General features: G+C 44.6%; 1 protein-coding gene and 1 pseudogene across 1 annotated transcript in view; both read left to right on the top strand.

The window, feature by feature from the left end:
- Nucleotides 1–19746, top strand: part of LOC147702773 (protocadherin alpha-C2-like) — an 868304-nt gene that overhangs the window by 51162 nt on the left and 797396 nt on the right. The gene's annotated exons all lie outside the window — the stretch shown is intronic.
- LOC147702777 (protocadherin gamma-A4 pseudogene) overlaps nt 14584–19746 on the top strand; it is a 57387-nt pseudogene continuing 52224 nt past the window's right edge.

The raw sequence follows: 19746 nt of genomic DNA, 5'->3' as shown, positions 1-19746 counted from the left end.
GTACTTAGGGTGCATCTGAGAAGTCATGATATTTTGTATGGGGTTCATGGGACGACTCTCCAAGATTAGTGGTGGGCAATGGTTCAAGGGTTTAGGCTGTGGATCCTGTGGTTCCTCGGGCAACATAAAGTGCAGATAGCCTTTCTTCAGGAGGCACACCTTGTGGGTGGGGAAATGCAGAAATTGGGTAAAAAATGGAGGGTTCCGCTGTTTTCTGCTTCTTACTCCTCTTATGCCGGGGGGCGGGAGGGGTGTAGGGTGGTGGCCATCTGGGTGGCTCCGGTGTCCCCTTTAGGCATTTCTATAGCGGAGCAGATGTGGACGGTGGCTATCTTTTACTGCATGGAACTTTGAACATCAATATACTACACTCGTATGCCCCTAATTTAGATGATCAGCATTTTTAGGAATTACTCCAACTGTTGGAGGGTAGTGTGCACTCCCCCATATTCTGGGCAGGTGAATTTAATTGCATTTTGGATGAGACAATAATCTTTACCCACCCAAGCGTGGTACTAAACCTCTGATGGTGGGCTCCTTCTGGCAGTAATGCGCAATTCAGGTCTGCTGGATGGCTGATGAACACAGCATCTGTGGGGTCATGAGTACACCTGATATTTCTGGACGCAAAATACCTACAGTCGTCTAGACTCAATGTTAGTGGGAGGAATTGCCCATTCACTGTTAACTGCGATGACACATTTGGGTCTGTTTCTCTTGGATCATGCCCCTGTGTTGTTAGCTGTGTCTTGGCGTGATACACCTCATGGCATCAGAGGTTGTCGAATGCCCCCTGACCTCTTAACAGGCTCAGTTTCCAGGGATGCATTGGCAACATCTTTGTAGAGCTATCTGGAGATGAACTGGGGGACTCTGGACACTAGAGCTGTTGAATTTGAGGCGCCCAAGGCAGTAGTAAGAGGGGAGTTTATATGAACCATCTGTGGGGTGCGGAGGTGAATGGAAGCTGATCTTAAGGTACAATCGCAATGACTGGCCGACCTGCAGAAGCACAAAGCATGCTTGGCAGACGTGTGCACAACAATGCGGGGAGTACATAGAGAATTGCTTAACCTCTGGGACCCTCTGGATAGAACTACCCTTAAATCATACTGTCAACTCCTAAATAGGGAGCGTGATTAATCAGGCAAGCTACTGGCTTGGATTCTCAGTAGTGAAACAGAGATATCTCCCATTTTGTATATCCGTAAGATGCATGGGAACTACAGATTAGGTGGCCAGACATTTTGTCTGCCTTTCTGGATCACTTCAAAGTGGTGTCTCGGGCTGGTCCAACAGGCCCTGAGGGGGAGATAGATAGGTTTCTGGCAGGAGGGAACTGATGCAGAAAGGCCATATACAGGATTTGGAGGAAATTACAATAGAGGAACTGGGTACAGCCATAATAGCGCTCAATAGATCCAAGGCTCTGAGGAGAAAGATTCCCAGTAGAGTTTTATCAGACTTACTCTACTGTGCTCAAGGATACATAATTGGAGGTCTTCCTTGGGGCAAAGGGGGGTGGGCTTCTTCTAGCGAACTTATGGGAGGGTATTGTGTAACTCATGCTGAATACTGGCAGACCGTTCTTCATCGAGGCCCATAACTATGCATAATTCAGATCTTAAGATAGTATGTAAAATTCTGGCATCTAGGTTGCATGAGTTGGTTCATGAGGGTCAATGAAGCTTTACGCCGGCATGTAGTACCACCTACAATATGCGCACACTCACATGATTTACGAGCCACCTCAGGTGGAGAGGGGAAGAAGGCCTTGGTCTCACTTGATCTTGAAAAAGCATTTGACTCGGTTGAATGGGGCAATTTAATGGCTGTGTTAGGAGGTATGGAGATTGGACTCAACTTCTGTGCCTGGATACAACTCCTTTACACTGAGTTTTCAATATGTATCTGGGTGGGTGGTGAGCTCTCTGAGCCGTGGATGGCTGGGAGAGGTACCAGACAGGGTTGTCCTCTTTCTCTCTTTCTTTTCTACTTGCAATTGATCCCCTTGCTCTGTTTTAGTTTAGGGAAATGCAGCCTTGCGGGATCTAGGTTGGTTACCATGGTGTATCATGGTATGCGGATGATGCAGTTGTTTATGTACGATCCCCCGATGAGTCAGCTCTGCTCTTAATGCAGCTACGGGGAGCTTTCGGTGAGGTCTCCGGTCTTAAAGTCAATGTTGGTAACTCACCCTAGTTCCCCTTGGGAGGGTTGGTTAGGAAACACCCCAATCAATTGCCACCTGTGGGGCTCTACTTGGGGACGAAGGAGTACGATAACTGGGGTTTGGGTTACACACACCAAGGTAGAGCACAAGCTCAGGAATGTTGACAGGGTTGTGATTGGTCTTGAGAATTCAGTCGTATTCTGTAACAAACTCCCTCTTTTCATTATGGCTAGAGTGGCCATAGCGGAGATGGTCTTCCTCTCACGCTGTCTGTCCCCCATTTAAAACTCACTTTTCCCGCTCAATGCTAGTTTCTTTCATAGAATGGATGACCTTTTGGTTTTCCTGCTATGCGATGGAAAGCGCAGTGGGATGGTAATGGCAGTGCTTAAGAGGGACTTAGGGGAAGGTGGTTTAGCTGTCTCAGATGCACAGTTTTACTATTATGCAGTGCATTCGGAGCATGCTGCATGATGGTTGGCAGAGATGAACAAGTGTGAGAAAAGCCTGATGGACGATATGATTAGGGAGGACACATTGCCACAGTTATTGCTGCAAAGGGGGCAGATCGTAACACCCAGTGCTATACTTAGTCAAAGCTACAGCTGCAATCTGGGAGAAGGTGGTTCAGAAAGTTCTCCATAGAGCCCACTTTGGTACGTAGCTAAAACTGTGGGATCTTGCGCCTTTTTTCATCAAAGATACTAACATGTCCATGGAACAATAGAGGGTGGCTGAGTGCCAGATAGTGGGAGATCTTTATCCCGGAAAGACTTTCATTACCATCCAATATGCTCAGGACTCATTCAGGGTCAATCTTGGTAATTTATTACATTACGCCAAACTAGAGTGTTGCAAAGGAGGTGTGAAGCGATTTGCCTGGAGCCCTGCGGCACTTCAGGATACTTGGTGACTTAATTGGTTGGGGGGAGGGGATGCACCTGATTTTGCTCTTTTACAGGCCCTTCAGTGGTAACGTGCTTAAACAACCGTATGTATAACAAAGGGCCTGGGAGTATGAGTTGGGGGACTCCAGTTCAGACACTGATTGGGATCACACATAAGCCCTGGCACGCACAGTGTCTTGCAATAATAGATTCAAGCTGCTTCATTTTCATTTCTTACACTGCACTTATATGACACTTTATACATAAATAGAATGGATTCCTCTATAGGGGCAAAATATGTGCACTGTCGGAAGGTAGGCACCACATTTTTGCATCTGACCTAGGAATACAATGGGGACCAAACCTTCTGGAGGCTGTTAATACCAGGAATGAGGCCGCCTCTGGAGTGGTGATTCAGCAAACACCGATTGCTGTCTGTTGGGCATTGTGGACATACCTAGGGTACTGAAAATCCACTACAAGCTCGATCAGCTGGCTCTTGTCCTAGCGAAATGTTGTTTTGCCATCAGGTGGCTGGGCACTAGGGTGCTCCTGGTTGCTCAATGGCTGAAATACTTAATGGAATGTGGGTGACAGGAGAGCACCACTTGCAGTTGTCACCCACTGATGAGGAGGCGGCGGATGAGCTATTGCTCTGGGCCCAGTTGATTGTGAAACTCCATGAGGATGGGGACTCGAGTGCTGATGATTGCTAAGATCCCTGCCCAGAGACCGAACAGAACAACATCAGCCATGACCTCTGAGGAAGCGATCGAGCTGGTCTCATCATACTCCTCCCCCACCACTCAGAGCCCGCAATCCGCGATCCAGGTGATCACTGGATTCAGAATTGAACACTCACTCCCAAAACACCCTAGGCCCCCAGCCTCCCTCATCAACATCACGACCGCGCCACCAACAATTGAATCTAAAAAAGAGAACCCCGCACCAACTGCTTGCGCATAAACTGCAGATCTGCCTCGAAACATGCCATTGAGCTAGCAGAATCCATCCTTAGTCATGATATAGACGTAGCCTTCATCACTGAGACCTGGCTCAACGACTCCTCTCCTCCTATCATGGACATGCTCGTGCCTCCAGGCTTCTCTATCATCAACAAAGATAGGAAAGACCAAAAAGGCGGAGGCCTGGCAATCATCTACAACAACACCCTGTCAGTGTCTGAAGTGGATACCTTCAATTACAACTCCTTTGAATGTCTAACCGCTATTATCAAATCTTCTAGCAACAATATTACACTGCCATCTCCTGTACCACCCCCCAGGCAACACCACCGTATTCTCAGGACACTTATCAGACCTGATCGCCCACTGCTCTCTCCGAGACAACAACAACCTAATTCTGGGAGACTTCAACCTTCACTGGAATGATAAAAACAGCACTCCAATACAAACCCTGAATGAGCTATTGCATTCCAACAATCTTATCCAGCACTGCGCAGAAGAAACCCATAACAAAAGGGCAATCCTAGACGCCATCATCTCCCGCCCTGATGCAATCATTATAGAACACATCCTTCCGGTCGACTGATCAGATCACCACCTAATCCTTTTCCATATCTCTCAACCGACCATGTGTCAACCTCCCATCATTGATCCCCCAACTTGGTCCAGAAACCTAACACAGATCAACACAGCCGCCTTAGAAGAAAAAATGAACACCCTCCTGCCCATCTCCCCGGATGGCCTCTCAACTACAGAACTCACATCCCACTACAATGTAACCATGTCCTCCATCTTAGACCAGCTAGCGCCAATGAAACTGAAAAAACCCAGGAACATCCCCTCCAGATCCTGGTTTAACAAGGACATTAACCACGAAAGGAGACGACTCAGAACCACAGAACGTCTCTGGAGAAAAAAAACCTCCAGCCTTTGCGATGAACTCAAAACGGCAAGAAGATAGTACAAAAAACATATCAATAACGAAAAAAACTTTTTCTCCAATGAAGTGGACAAGGCTAAAAACAGGCCAGGAGAGTTATTTAACATCATGAGAAACCTAACATCCAAGCACTCCACGACTCACGTCCAGGCCTCCAAAGAGTCATGTGACAGCTTTGCCAACTTCTTTAATGAAAAAATCTCCAAGGTCGAACTCTTTCTCGACATCAACCTCCACCCTAACATCGAAAACTGGTGCTCAGCAAACAAAACAATGGTGAGAGATCAACCAAACAGTACCTGGAGCCACTTCTACCCTATACCGGAAGTCGAGATCCTTAATTTAATCTCCTCCTCCAACCCCTCATCCCATGCCCTCGATTCCCTACCCTCACATTTGGCAAAATTCTGAAACTCTCCCTAGCACCACTCTGGTGCGAAGTCATAAACAGCTCTCTAAAAACAGGCATCATCCCTGATTGCCTCAAAGTGGGCCAAATCACTCCATTTCTGAAGAAACCAGGCCTAGACACTAATGACTTAAACAACTTCAGACCGGTCTCCAACCTTCCCTTCCTAGCCAAAATACTTGAAAAATGCATCCTCCGCCAACTGAACCAACACATCGACAAGATTAATCTCCTAGACCAACACCAATCAGACTTTAGAAAAGGCTGCAGCACCGAAACTGCAATCCTTAACATACTGGATGACATCCTCAACTCCATCGACCATTGCTGCCTCCTCATCCTCCTGGACCTATCGGCGGTCTTTGACACTGTGGATCACAATCTTCTCATCAAGGCTCTCAAGGACCGCGTAGGTGCAGACGAGGTGGTCCTTCAATGGTTCTCCTCCTTCTTTCAAAATCGCTCCCAAAGGGTAAAAATCAAATCCTTTTCATCTGACCTTCTACCGCCATCAGAGGTGTCCCTCAAGTATCCGTCCTCTCCCCTCAATTGTTCAACATCTATATGGAACCCCTCACCTCCATTCTAAAAAAAGCCAACATCCCCTTCCATCTATATGCAGATGACACCCAGATCTACTTGGAAACCTCCTCCCTCAATGACATTCTAAGACTCAACAATACTCTCAGAGAGGTTCAAGAATGGCTATCAACCAATCACCTTAAACTCAATCAGGGGAAAACCGAATTCCTCCTCATTTCCAACAAGGAAGAAACCCCGCAAATCACTGAACGGCTAAAAACTATTGACGCTCTCAACGGTAACCTCACCTTGGCAAGCTTGGTAAAATCACTTGGAATCACCCTTGATTGCAAGCTAACCATGAACAATCTCATCAAGAACTCCGCATAAAAGTGCCTTCCTCAACCTGAAGCTTCTCAACAAAATAAAACCTCACCTACCATCCTGGGACCTAAAACAAGCCACCCAATCACTTGTGTTATCCAGACTCAATTACGGGAATGCAGTCCTCTCCGGGACAGCCCTCGCTCACCTAGCACCACTCAAAACAACACTCAATGCAGCTGCCAGAATGGTCATTGGAGTCAAAAAAATATGACCACATTTCTCCCGCTCTCAGAGATCTAAAATGGCTACCTGTAGAATTACGTGCCAGCTTTAGAACTGCATGCCTCACGAACAAAGCCCTGCACGCTGGGAAACCAGAATACCTAGCCTCGAAACTTAAGAAAGCCGGCCAGTCTAGAAGTCTCAGGAGTTCCAACTCCCTCCTACTCATTCCCCTGAAAACACGCAAACAAAAAACTGCAGCCTGCTATTTTGCAGGAAACGCACCCAAAATCTGGAACTCCATACCTGTGCACATCAGAACTACACCCTCCTTTGAGAAATTCAAAAGTCTCCTAAAAGTCCTCTGCCTCAACCGGGCCTTCCCGAACTGAAAGTCATGACTCTCAAGCCCTCAAACATCGGTCACCTGGGGAATACACCTCCACTACCTACCTCTCTCTTCCCGCTCGGCTTGTTCCATCGTCGCTCAGGGATTTCTTACAGACCTACCCTGTGTCCATGGATTGAACTTACCTCCAACCATCTCCACCCCAACAGCACACCTTGGACCCCCAGACCTCTTGACCTCAAGGACGCTCCCCGGACGCTCGTCACTATTGTGTTCTTCCGAACACTTATGATCACGCTTATCCTCCAAGAAAAAAGTTTTCTTTGTATTGAGACTACCTCAATCCCACTTTACCTCAATAGCGCACCCTGGACCACTAGACCTCTCCACCTCTATGGGGCACCTTTGTGAACACTTATAAATTCCTTTATCCTACTCCCAAACTGTATATGCTTATGTTTTCTTCCCCTCCTGCTGTAAAGCGCTCCGATACCCTCGGGTCTGGTCAGCGCTATAGAAAACTTAAAAAAAAAATGATGTTTTGCTCTATGACTTGGTTAATTTAACAAGCTGCACTTATCTCTGTATTTACCTCCCTGGTGCTGTAGTACCTGAAATGTGGGATATACCCAGTTCTGTAGCTGCCTATGCCTCATATTCATTAGGATACTTTGTTGGAAACTGAAACTCTAGCACAGTATGTTTCTTTTCTTTGTTGTTGCTTTATTGAAAACCAGTAAAACACAGTTTAAAAAGAAAACAAAAAAGAACTTTGCATTCTTCATAAAGTTCACACAGAGATTACAAAAAAATCTTCCTAAACTAGCAGAAGATAACCAATGGCACCTTTCCAAGCCCTAAAGCATGCTCAAAATGCCCCTCGGACAGTTTTCTGGATGGGGATTTTAATGATATAAACCCCGTTTAGCCTTTAGCTTGAGAAAAACATGTAAACTAATTGGTGGATAAATTAACCCCTAATCTACTCTATTATGTGCTCCTTTTCAATGCTCAAAAATCAGTTTCTTCATTTTGATTTTGCAGACCTGGTATTACTAATGGTCAAACTGAAAATGCACTCCTGCTAATCTACTCGTTCGAGTTGTGAGCATAACGGGCCGAATTAGTTAAGAAAATAAATCTATCCACTTACGTACATACAGCATGAAGGTTATTGGGGTTTGCCTAAGACGCTCTCTGTTTTTTTTTTTTTACCAGACACTAGACAGACTGGTGTACCCACAAAATCCACACTATTTTGACCATCTGTCCCAGTGGATTTTCCATCAAATCAAATATTTACAGAATGTCAGGCAATGTAGAGGACAGAAACAATGGCAAGGGAGCCCAAAATGTAACATTTGGGATGGTTGAACTTTGCAAGAGTCCCATGAGCTCTGCAGTGGTTCATGTGCTTATTTCTCGGACTATCGAAGTCTTTTTGTAGATTACCATGGGTTAAATGTCATCAAATCAGATACCACCCTATCCCCAAAGCTGATGAGCTCAATGACGAGCAGATGCTGATTCTGTTGAAAGGCAGTTGATCTGATAAATGGCAACTGGTGGAGAGCATAACAGAAGGCACCAATATAAAATCATTTCTGTACACCCAGGAGGCCATTATCACTGTAAAGCTCAACCATTTTGTTAGCAGAAGAATTAGCACCACCATCTACGAGATGGGCAATTGTGCATCAGCAAGCATGAGTGTGCTGACTGTAGATATCGCTATGATATAGTTGTATTTTATGTCATATGACAGGATCACATCAACTCCATACCGTGTTGCAGGGCCAGCAAAGTGCTAAACTGACTTTGAAAGCAAACAAATAAAACTGGAAGGAACTCCATGGTATGTCTTGTGTCTCAAGTGATGTTGGGAAGATTCTGCATCTTCAAGGTAGGATTCAAACAATTATGGAATTGGCGCTAACCAGCGCTCAGTCCTTCATGAATGACTGAACACATCAATAAAGTAGTGCAGACTAGTTTTGGCCTGATGCGCAGTCTGAAGAAAATGTTCAAGTGGCTCCCCCTCTCGTCCCGTATGCCTCTAGTCCAAGGCCTTATTATAAGCTGCATTGATTACGGGAATGCCCTATTAACTTCCATAAATGAAAACCTTCTGGCAAAACTGCAGGTGTTGCAGAACACCGCGGCCAGACTGATGCTTGACCTTCCTCCCCTTACCCCATCAGATCCTTCCCTCAGGACCTTACACTGGCTTCCCATTAAGAAACGTATCCAATTCAAACTGTGCTGCTTAGTACACAAGACCATCCATGGACAAGGGCCGGTTTACCTGGAAAAAAAGCTCAAACCCCACAAACCGGCTAGAGCCCTCAGATCCTCCAGCAAGCAGCTCTTAAAGGTTCCCAAAGTTCGTACTGTGAGAAATGGCGATAGGTCCTTCAGTAAAACAGCTCCTGAAACCTGCAATTCCCTGCCCATACCTATTATGGCACAATTTAACTATCTCAGATTCCGCAAAGTCCTTACAACCTGGCTTTCGTAATTTCTCTGTCCTTCGCTTTCTCTGATGTCTGTGCTAGCGCTCTGAGACCTTCAGGTTATTTATGCACTATATAAATGCAATTTACATTACATTACATTACAATGCCTTTCTATGTTTATTGGTTTTAACCAAGATTCCTGGAGGACTGTTGTCACTCCGTCGTCAGAGGTGACACTTTTATTTAAAAAAATCAAAACTAGAAAATTTATCTCAAACTGTTCCATTACCTTTGAGCTTCTGAAAGTGGGTATTTTATAGTGACGGGTATTATTTTTGGGTGGGGGTGAATTTTTCTACTGGCATGATGAATGTGTGGATGATCCAGCAGCTTTCAATATTCAGAAGTATTATTCTGAGTGTAACAATCATGGGTCATCAGTGAGAGCAAAATTGAGAAAGTTAACATCCTTTATTTATTCACCACACGTACTGGTCAACCCCATCCTAGGCGCATAAAGTGTTTAGCAAACATGACCATAAAGTAAGAAACCTAAAATGTGTTTTTAATCCCATTTTGCTTTTGGCACTGACTATAATAATACAGTGCATGTGTTCCTGAGCACGTTTCCAGTAAGTGAGAAATACATTGCAGGAACAGGATGCGAACAGATGTAAACTTAGCAGTGTATAGTGCGGAGGTGGGGACCGAAGAGTGGCTTAGCGTATGAAGGAAGGAAGGTAGATGAGGAGCATGGGAATTCTTACCCATAAATAAAGTTAAACCAATGAATCAATGCCAACATTCTTGATAGGAAGGACATGAAAGATACAACCAAACAAAGTAGAAGCACGCGAAGTCGATGAGTATGGCAGTGATGACACTTTAACTCAATAAGATTAAAACATCAGTCAGACCTCGCTGTAATCAAGCAGGCCTCCATAGCCTTAGAATGGAATCCATAGAACAGCCATGAAAATGCTAGTGGTCGACTTAGAATGTATTCCCAGCTCGAATGGGAATATGTAATTGTCTAAAGTTAGTTCGTAGCTTCCATTCTTGCGAGGTATGCACCTGTAGTATTGAAATTGATAATGCAGCGTGCAGCCCCTATGCTTGAATTCCCTGCTTCTTTTACAACAAGTTTTTCTAAACCTCCGTAGTGAACAGAACTGATGTCTTTTTTCCATTTCACAAGTTATGAAAAAAACACAATTATCTTTTTATTTTTGAGTATGTGTACATAAAACCTGGTTAAAGTTTCTAGCAACCCATCTGTCTTATTCCAGAGGTAGATCATCAAAATAGTCAATAACATTTAAAATGTCTAAGAAGCTCATTACAATTTAAAGTCTAAATTCTAATGAGTGTGCAAACGTGTATTTGCACACAAATCTGAATGACGATTTGTATGCTAAATATCCTATTCAGCAGTTTTACCCTGATAAATTCCAGTATGTCCAACTTGTTAAAATACATTGGGAGGTGGGGGGGATGGAAAACAGTTAAAGCACTTGGAATTCGGTGTGTTAAAAACGAATCTGCAAGTTATGCCTCATTTTCCTGTTGAAATTATGGATGGTAGGTATTTACCACATAAGGTAACTATCTCACTCTGGAGTAATGGTATTTACAAAGTGTGGTAAAAACCCAGCCCTATTCTATATAACTTGCAATGAAGGCCTACAGTGTTGTGTTCAGGGAGGCACTGAGTCGAGGCACAAAGTGAGCTGAACAGCAGAGTATAAGCTTTGTTTGGCAGATTATGGGGTTCAGCCTACTCTTGCTTCCGTTTTATTGTCCCAGGATATGAAAGCATAACCTGGAAAGTGCAGATTCATTTAATTATATCTACCCCTATTTATTACTGCACATTACACGAATGGGTTTGGAAATGTGAACCTTATTAACATGATTTGTGTTTCCTCCCTTTTCCTTTGGCAAACAGTTCCCATTGCTGCTATTGTGTTTCTCATTTTGTTTAATCTTTAGGTACAGTTTTAATATAAAAATGTCTTTTCATAATGCACCTGCATGGACCTTGCGTCATTGTGTTCAGATTGTGGAGCTGATAGCTGCCCTATCCTCCTGGCTAAGACTAAGCCTGAAGGCCAGTATACCTCTGCTTGGCTGCCCTGCTGCTGCTTCTACCTTGCCTACATGGACACTGCAGCTCGCCCAAAGTGATCAGTGAATTTAAGTAGGGCCTGGACGCCCATTCTGATCTCTCAGTGAGACTAGAAGTGAACTGCTGAGGACTCAACCTCAGCAACAGATGACAATCAGATGAGCTGCTTGAGCCTCTCACAGGAGATGGGTTTGGGTTGTCTGAGATATTCAGTATTACATGCGCAGGCGAAACAGGCAGGGCTCGAGTCGGGGTACCACACGGGTGGACGGCGTCCCCCCACTTATTTTACTGGGTGGACGTCGTCCCCCCTGCAAAGATTCCCTTACTGAGGAATAAAGTGTATTCTTGTCATTAACTGCATGCAAAAACATACCCAGCTCTCTGCTAAAACATCCGGTGCCAAATTACAGTGCTTAACCAGAAATAAAGCAGACACACACAAGCACGCGCGCATGGACTCAGGCATCCCACACACATAAACACATCCTCCCCACTCTTAAGAAGCGTGCTTCCTTGGCCAGGAACTACCAGCCCCAATGCACCTCCATTAATAGGAGACTATGTTTTTTACCTCCATGTCTTTGAGCGTCCCCCACTTCTATGTTTTTACCTTTTCTGACGTCACTTCCTGTCTTGGCGTCACTTCCTGTCTTTGAGCGTCCCCCCACTTCTTTATTCAGGATTTGTGCCCTGGAGACAGGCACACTCTTCCGTGCACAAAATGTTCTTTTAAATGTTTGTTACTTCTTTTACCTGCCGAGTGTGACGGTCCAGCACTAACTTTGCCAGCTAGCTAGCCGGATACAGAGACCACTGCTGGTGGTCTCTGCTAAGCCTCATGTACTCTTTGGATTGTAGCCCCAGTGTTCATGTCATTGTTCATAAGTCAACATACTTCCTGCTTCCTGGAATTAACATAAACCTACCCTTTGGCAATGCCCCATTTATTTGCAGGTATCATCAACACAGTAGTTGCTGGTGTGTTTGTTGTGTTTTGCTTGGTAGATCTTCACTACTGTTTAGGGATGCAAACCTCAAGACCATAGGGATACAAAGTATCCTGTACTGTTTGAATGATCTTGATCCGTACTTCAGTTAAAGTATGCTTATGAAGCTATGTGAACATTAGATGCGTCTTAACCTCAAGTATTCATAACTGCAAGGAATTGCTTTGGGTCTGTGTGTTTCCATTCCAAGTGTGTTTTGGGGTTGGCGGTCATTAGAGGTCTGTGAACAATACAAGGGTTAGTCACAATCCTGATTTCACTGCTCTATTACGTTTAGTAATAGTTTTTCACATGAGATTCCCTTTCTGAGAGTGAGACTACCAGTTCCTGGAATCCTTGTTGGGTTACCTTTGTGAACTGTGTTTTGTACGCTTTTTTCTGGGTGCTCTTGTACTCCAAAAGTATTTACTATGCATGAATATTACTAAGAGTTGTGTAATAAACCATTTTGGCTGAATATTTTACTGATTGCACAAAACCTCTGTTGAGCTATGTCTGGGCTGCTTCCCACTTCAGTCCAAACAGTTAAGAGAGCTTAGGTGGGTCCATTTACATTTGCACCATTTGTGTTTTGAGCACCGATAGCAAAGGACCCTTAGCTTTCTACCGCAGGAGGGGCGGGGGTTGGGGGGTTCCGTCGCTCCAGTGAGCGGGTGCTGCTCAGATTACCTCTCCTTGACATCCCCCAGCTGCCCAGCCACGGAGGGTCCCTATCTCGCCACTCCCTTGCTCGTCAAACATCCATCGGTCCACTGCCTCTCAGAGAGCCTCTGGGGTAATTCGACCATTGGTGCACTTCACATACACACACGGGCCTGGTCGGTCATTTCAGTCTCCAGATGACGAGAGGGATTCACCTGGCAACACAGCTGTTAGTCTTGCGTTTGATATATACTCGCGATTAACTGGTTCACCCATGTTTGTAATCTGAGGGGCGGCCTCTATCAAACGAAAAAGGTTCATCACTTTCTCTAGTGAGTTAAAAGCACCATATGCATGATAGAGCAGTAAAAAGTAAAGAACCCCGTTCACGTGGAAGCTGTTGGGAGGTGCGCCCCATAAAACACACGTCTGCAACAGTCCTAGCGCAAGGAAAGAGAAAGAACTCAAATGTGTCACATTTCCAAGCTGAGGCAGTTGTCATGGTTTCACAAAGGTGCGTAACTTTATTAGTGCGCACGCGTTCTCGTAATGAGAACCAGTGCGCCAACATGAAATAAACATTGGATTCTCTTTAACGGCAAGAACATTTGATGTATTAGCTCAATGAATTTCTCCAATGGGGTTTTCCGGGGTGTCAGAGCCTGGAAACCCTTGCTGTTGGTGGTCTGCCCAACACAGTTCCCGTAGCAGTCGCAGAAACGTGAGGCTGCCGTGAACACACAAATGTCATAAAGGGTAAAGGGACCCCTGAACGACACGCAGAGGAAGCTATCGAGCCTCGCGCGTGCGTCGTGGTAGAAGCATTCGTGTAAGGAGGACGCATATTAGACAGTTTCTTTGTTGTTCACCATTTCCGTGAAAGTAAAGGAAGGGTCGGCTGAAAGATTTAGGAACATAAAGTAGAGACGTACCTTTGAAGAGGTATGTCCAAAAAGCAGAAGTGCGTGTTTCCTGAAGACGCATAAACATTCCAGACGTCACAACTTAAATAGGCGGCTCAGTGAACTGTCTCCCGGGATACATTTCACGACCACCCAACGCAATGAGCAGTTGTGCAGCACCCCGTTGTTTCTAATTCACGATCACAACACTTGTATAAGTAATAAAAACGCGTGAATGTTTTTTTCAAGAGTGTTTAGTAGCACTGTCCAAAAAGAAAAGACTATACGAACGGTATCAAACGTGTGTTTATGTAAACATGGAAATGTATGCAAAGAGGATCTTAGGATCGTCTATCAGGACAACATCCGAAATGTGAAAACATGTTTAGCATTTTGTGTGGAAATAAAATGTAAGATTTATGATAAATTGTGTTTTAACCAAGAAGGGATGCGAGGCATGCTAAGGCGCCCATGCTCATAACATGGGGGCTCAAATGAAAGGATAGCAAAAATCGCAGCATTCGTAATAATTCCACAAGGTGGCGATACCAGCACGCTTAAACTGTAAACCTCACCTCTGCTGACGGGAAAACAATGCCATGGAAAACCTATCTACACGACGTTCTTGGATGGCACGGTTCCGCCCAGCAATGATTCGTAACTGATCACCAGCAGCAACCTTTCTAATCAGCAACATTATCTGGGATTTTTCATTCAGACAACATGTGGATTATTCAAGACATGGCACTTCCAAGCCCGCGGTGCCCGGTGAAATGGCGCCTGCTTTGCCTGCTCTGCACTTGCTTGGACCTCGCTCGTGGGCAGATCAGATATTCCGTCCTGGAGGAGCTGGACCCGGGCACCTTCGTGGGAAACCTCGCCAAGGATCTGGGCATTGACGTCATCGGTCTGAACTCCCGCGGGCTGAAGCTGATGTCGAGAGCCAAGAAGCAGCACTTCCAGGTGAATATGAACAAGGGCGTCTTACTGACGAGCGAGCGGATCGACAGGGAAGAGCTGTGCGCAGAGAGCCCTTCCTGTAAGCTGAATTTAGAGCTGGTTATTGATAACCCACTGGAAATGCATCGCCTTGAAATAGAGATAATTGACGTGAATGACAACGCGCCTTCGTTTAGTGAAAATGAAACCACCCTTAACATCTTCGAGTCGGCGTTGCCGGGCAGCGCTTTTCCAATAGAAAACGCTATGGATCCTGATATTGGTGCAAATGCCCTCCAGGGGTACAAACTCAGCCATACGGAATATTTTGACATTACAACAAATCAAGGATATTCCAAGAAAAGGAAATCTACAGAATTGACTTTAAAACAAGCTTTAGATCGAGAACTTCAGCCGATTCACACACTGCTTCTGACAGCTTTTGATGGAGGGGATCCCAAGAGATCAGGATCTATGAAGATCATCATTAGAGTTCTGGATACGAATGATAACGTCCCCACATTTGACAGGGCGGTGTATCATGTGAAACTGTACGAGAATGTGCCCGTAGGTACCCACGTGATGCGACTGAATGCCACAGACCTGGACGAGGGTCCGAATGCAGAAGTGGGGTATTTCTTCGACAGGCGGGTTCCCGTGAGTTTACAGAATGTATTTCACATCGAAGAGATGACGGGGGTGATAACAGTACGGCAAAGCATCGATTTCGAAGATACCAACGTGTACGAGTTCTCAGTGGTGGCTTTGGATAAAGGCCCAGTCCCTCTGGCCGGCCGTTGTCAGGTGTTTGTAGAAATACTTGATGAGAATGACAACGCTCCGGATATAACCCTCACCTCCGTGTCCAGCTCAGTTCCAGAGGATGCTGGGCCAGGAACCGTGATCGCTCTGATGATTGTGTCCGATAAGGATTCGAGCAACAATGGACAAGTCGAGTGTAGTGTCCCCGCTGCCCTTCCATTTACCCTCCAGAACCCATACAACAATCACTACTCCTTGATTCTCAAAGATCCACTGGATCGTGAATCTACAGAGGAGTACACAGTCACGGTCACAGCTGTGGACAAAGGATCCCCTCGGCTCACCGCCTCTACAACCCTCAAAGTGCGAGTTTCAGATGTCAATGACAACAACCCGAAGTTCACACAGCCATCCTATGAACTGTATGTGATGGAGAACAATGTCCCAGGGACCCACGTGTTTACAATATCCGCCACAGACCTCGATGCCAAAGAAAATGGATACCTCACTTATTCAATCTCCGCAAATACAACGCTTGACAGTTTTGTCTCTATAAACTCAGAGAACGGTAAACTCTATGCCTTGAAGTCGTTTGATTATGAAGAAATTCAACATGTGCAGTTTGAAGTGCATGCAAAAGATGCCGGTGTTCCATCACTTAGCAGCAGAGTGACCGTCCACCTGTTTATTCAAGACCTCAATGACAATGCACCAACCATTTTACAACTACATCCCCAAAGCACTTCCTTCGGAATTGAGGTTCTCTCTCGGTCTGTGAACGCGGGTTATCTGGTCTCAAAAATAGGAGCAGTCGATGCGGATAGCGGTTACAATGCATGGTTGGCCTATGAGGCCATTACACCAAAAGAAGCCACTTTGTTCAAAGTTGGACTTTCGACTGGGGAGGTTCGAACATCTCGTGCCATCAGGGACCACGATGGAAGCTACCACTGGCTGGTCATACGTGTGAGGGATCACGGAGAACCATCACTGTCTAGTACTGTCACGCTGAGCATCACATTTACAGATAAAGATAGGGAAATGCCAAACAAATTCACGAGACACCCAGAGAGCGAAGATCCAATTTCAGATGTTAATCTGTATTTGGTGATTTCAATAGCTTTTATTTCATTTATTTTTTTGGTAACGGTTATCATCTTTGTTGCCATGAGGATCCATAGATCAGGATCCAACATGTCAGAATACGACCAGTCTTCAGCTGGAAATAATCGTGATAGCTGGTATTATACACAGAACAGTAGCTATAAGGTGGTTCTGGGGAATGCAACACATGATATTTTATTATTTAGCAACCAGGGCTCACAACACTCAGAAGACAGCATCAATAAAAGGAGAACAATGACATCCAAGGAGCAAACGCAGCAGAGCGTTGACGACCTTTTAATGATGGAGGAGAACAAGGTAAGATGTTTTTGATGTGTATCTTAAATCTTAATTGTGAGGTCTGACCGTTTGTTATTAGCATAATACTGTGAGAATCAGTTACTGCTAATGAATGGGGTATATATTTTTGCTTTTTTTGTGAAATGAGAGGTGGGCCCTTGCATTTTGGTACATGCTATTCTGCTAGCTGAACACACATTAATTGTGGAAAGTGACAAGTCTATGCTTTGTTTTAAAAGATGGTGCTAGTTGATTGAAAGAGGGTCACACTCACCACTGGTAAGCTTTCACAGCAGGAAGGGAGTAGGAATAGTCCACAAAGATGTTTCTGTAAGGAGCTGGGACGTGCATGTTACTTACTCTTCCCTTGTTCCTTAACTTAAAGGGGTAATGCACACCTACTCACAGAGAATCTTTTTTCGAAACAGGGCCGGATATGTTCAGCTGAAAATATTGCAAGAAGGGCAAGGTGAATTTTTAATAGGCCCCGTAATGGTGGGTGAATTTAAGGAATCCCGCACTTCACATAGAAGTTTGAATATTCCCTAGTTTGTCCTAGTTGCCATAATTAAAATTCATCATGTCCCTGTAGAATGATGACCTGCCCAGCAATGACTTGTTATGGCTGTTTTGTGCCTCTATACATTGCCCAGTGCTAGAAGAGTTGCTAGTCACTCCTCCCTCACTCCACGAGCGACTGTCCTGAGCTCAGAAGTTGCCATGGAAATTATGAGATCATGAACAGAGAAAGATCATGGCACTGCCAAACCATCTATGCGGCAGTTGCTCATGGTCCTGTGTGGTAGGAAGAGAGAGGGAGAGGTCCCAATGAAGTGCGTAGCTTCTGTAATTTGCATTTCTTTTAAATTTAAAAATTAAACATTGCTTTAGATCGATATGTGGTGAGGGGTGCAAATGGTGAAAAGGCCGACATGTTTCACTCCTATAGTCTCCTAACGGATGCGTGGCATTTTGTCAGGACCAGGGAAGAAACCTAATCTACTCTGAAAATAAAGGAGACGGTCATAAGGATGTCCTAAAGTGTACCGTCTCGGTATTGTGGATTCAAGGATATCCGGGAAGGTGGACAAAAATGAAGAGCAAGAGAGTTTGTCCTTCTAGCGAACCTCTAAGGGGTGAGTGTGGGGCATCCACCAGAGCTTCCAAACACAGCCACAACAGTGGTGAAGGGGAGTTACCACTAAATTGGTGCTCCAAGATGTGGGGCCTACCCATGTCTGGACGCAGGTAGGCCCCACGTATTGGAGCACCAATTTTGGTGGTAACTCCCCACCGCCACTGTTACAGCTGTGTTTGGACACAGGTTTAATTTTCCTTGCCAGCCACGACTCTTGTAGTCTGGTTTTAGCCATAGTATCAGTGTCCAGTTATTAGAGGAGGAGTTGCCCTATGATGAAGCATCCTTGAGGACTCATTTATCTCTCAGTTAATGCTTGTAAAGTCACAACAGTGAACATAATTTGCCAGAACTCATAAGATTTATAACACAATCAAACTTTTTATGTGATAGAATGAATTGGTTATCACAATTAAATCATTATTGGCCGAAGATAGAAAAATATTCATAAATCAACATCATGTATGGCAACACACTAACCACTGTTTAAATTCCTTTTCATGTACACAGTGGATTCCGACACCTTTTGTTAACATATGAACTATGCATAGCATCAGCCATATATAATATTAAATTATGAGAAATAAATGAGTCCTCAAGGATCAATTGTGTTAAGTTATTGATGATATCCAGTTCCTTGGGGAATACTGGGGTGCCCTATTGTTGTGCTATGATGAAGCATGACACATCTCGGGGTGTGCGAGGGCCTTTGCTCCTTATTGGAGCTCTCCCCCCTCCTTGTTCCTTCTCTTACCTGGTCTCCTGCCCCCTTTTTGACCCACCAACCCCCTTCTTTAGGAAATGCATACCTCTTTGTTTGACCATTAATGTTAAGTCATGGTACTTTTGGATCATATCAATATCAGAATAAAAAAATATTGTGTGAATAGGATTTCATGACAAAAATATCGAGGACAAAAATATTGAGAAGGTAAGTGCAAATAGCTAAGTATAGATTTACTATTCTTAACTCCATATCTACGTACCTTTATAAAATATATATATATATATATATATATATATATATATAATGAAATTGCTGTAATTAAATAAAGAAGCCTGAAATGAAAGATATCCGTGAGTGCCGGATGATTTCCATTGATACTAAACTGGAACAGAAATCCTATTTCGAATATATATATATATATATATCGCTCAGCACAAGGCAGGAAGGGTGATGAGGTGGTACCGGTACATTGATGACCTCTTCATCGTGTGGCAGGGGACGTTGGAGATGGCTCATCAGTATATCGAGGTCCTGAATGATAACAACTGTAACCTGCACTTCTCGGGGACAGTTAGCCCGGTGGCAGCTGATTATCTGGACCTGAGGGTGTTTGTGGCACAAGACAGTCTACACACCTCGCTATACCGCAAACATACGGCAGGGAATTCCATCTTGAGAGCTGATAGTAACCACCCCAACAGACAGATACAAAGTATCCGCTACGGGGAACTCCTTAGGCTGAAAAGGAACAGTAGTAGGGATGACGATTTTGAACTGGCAGCCCACGGCTGTGTAGAGAGATTTTGCAAAAGAGGATACGATCCTATCTCTCTATCTAAAACAT

The sequence above is a fragment of the Lissotriton vulgaris genome, chromosome 7 (genome assembly GCF_964263255.1).
Source record: "Lissotriton vulgaris chromosome 7, aLisVul1.2, whole genome shotgun sequence".
Taxonomy (NCBI): domain Eukaryota; kingdom Metazoa; phylum Chordata; class Amphibia; order Caudata; family Salamandridae; genus Lissotriton; species Lissotriton vulgaris.
The sequence above is the reverse complement of the archived record's forward strand: the minus strand, read 5'-3'. Positions and strand labels throughout refer to the sequence as shown.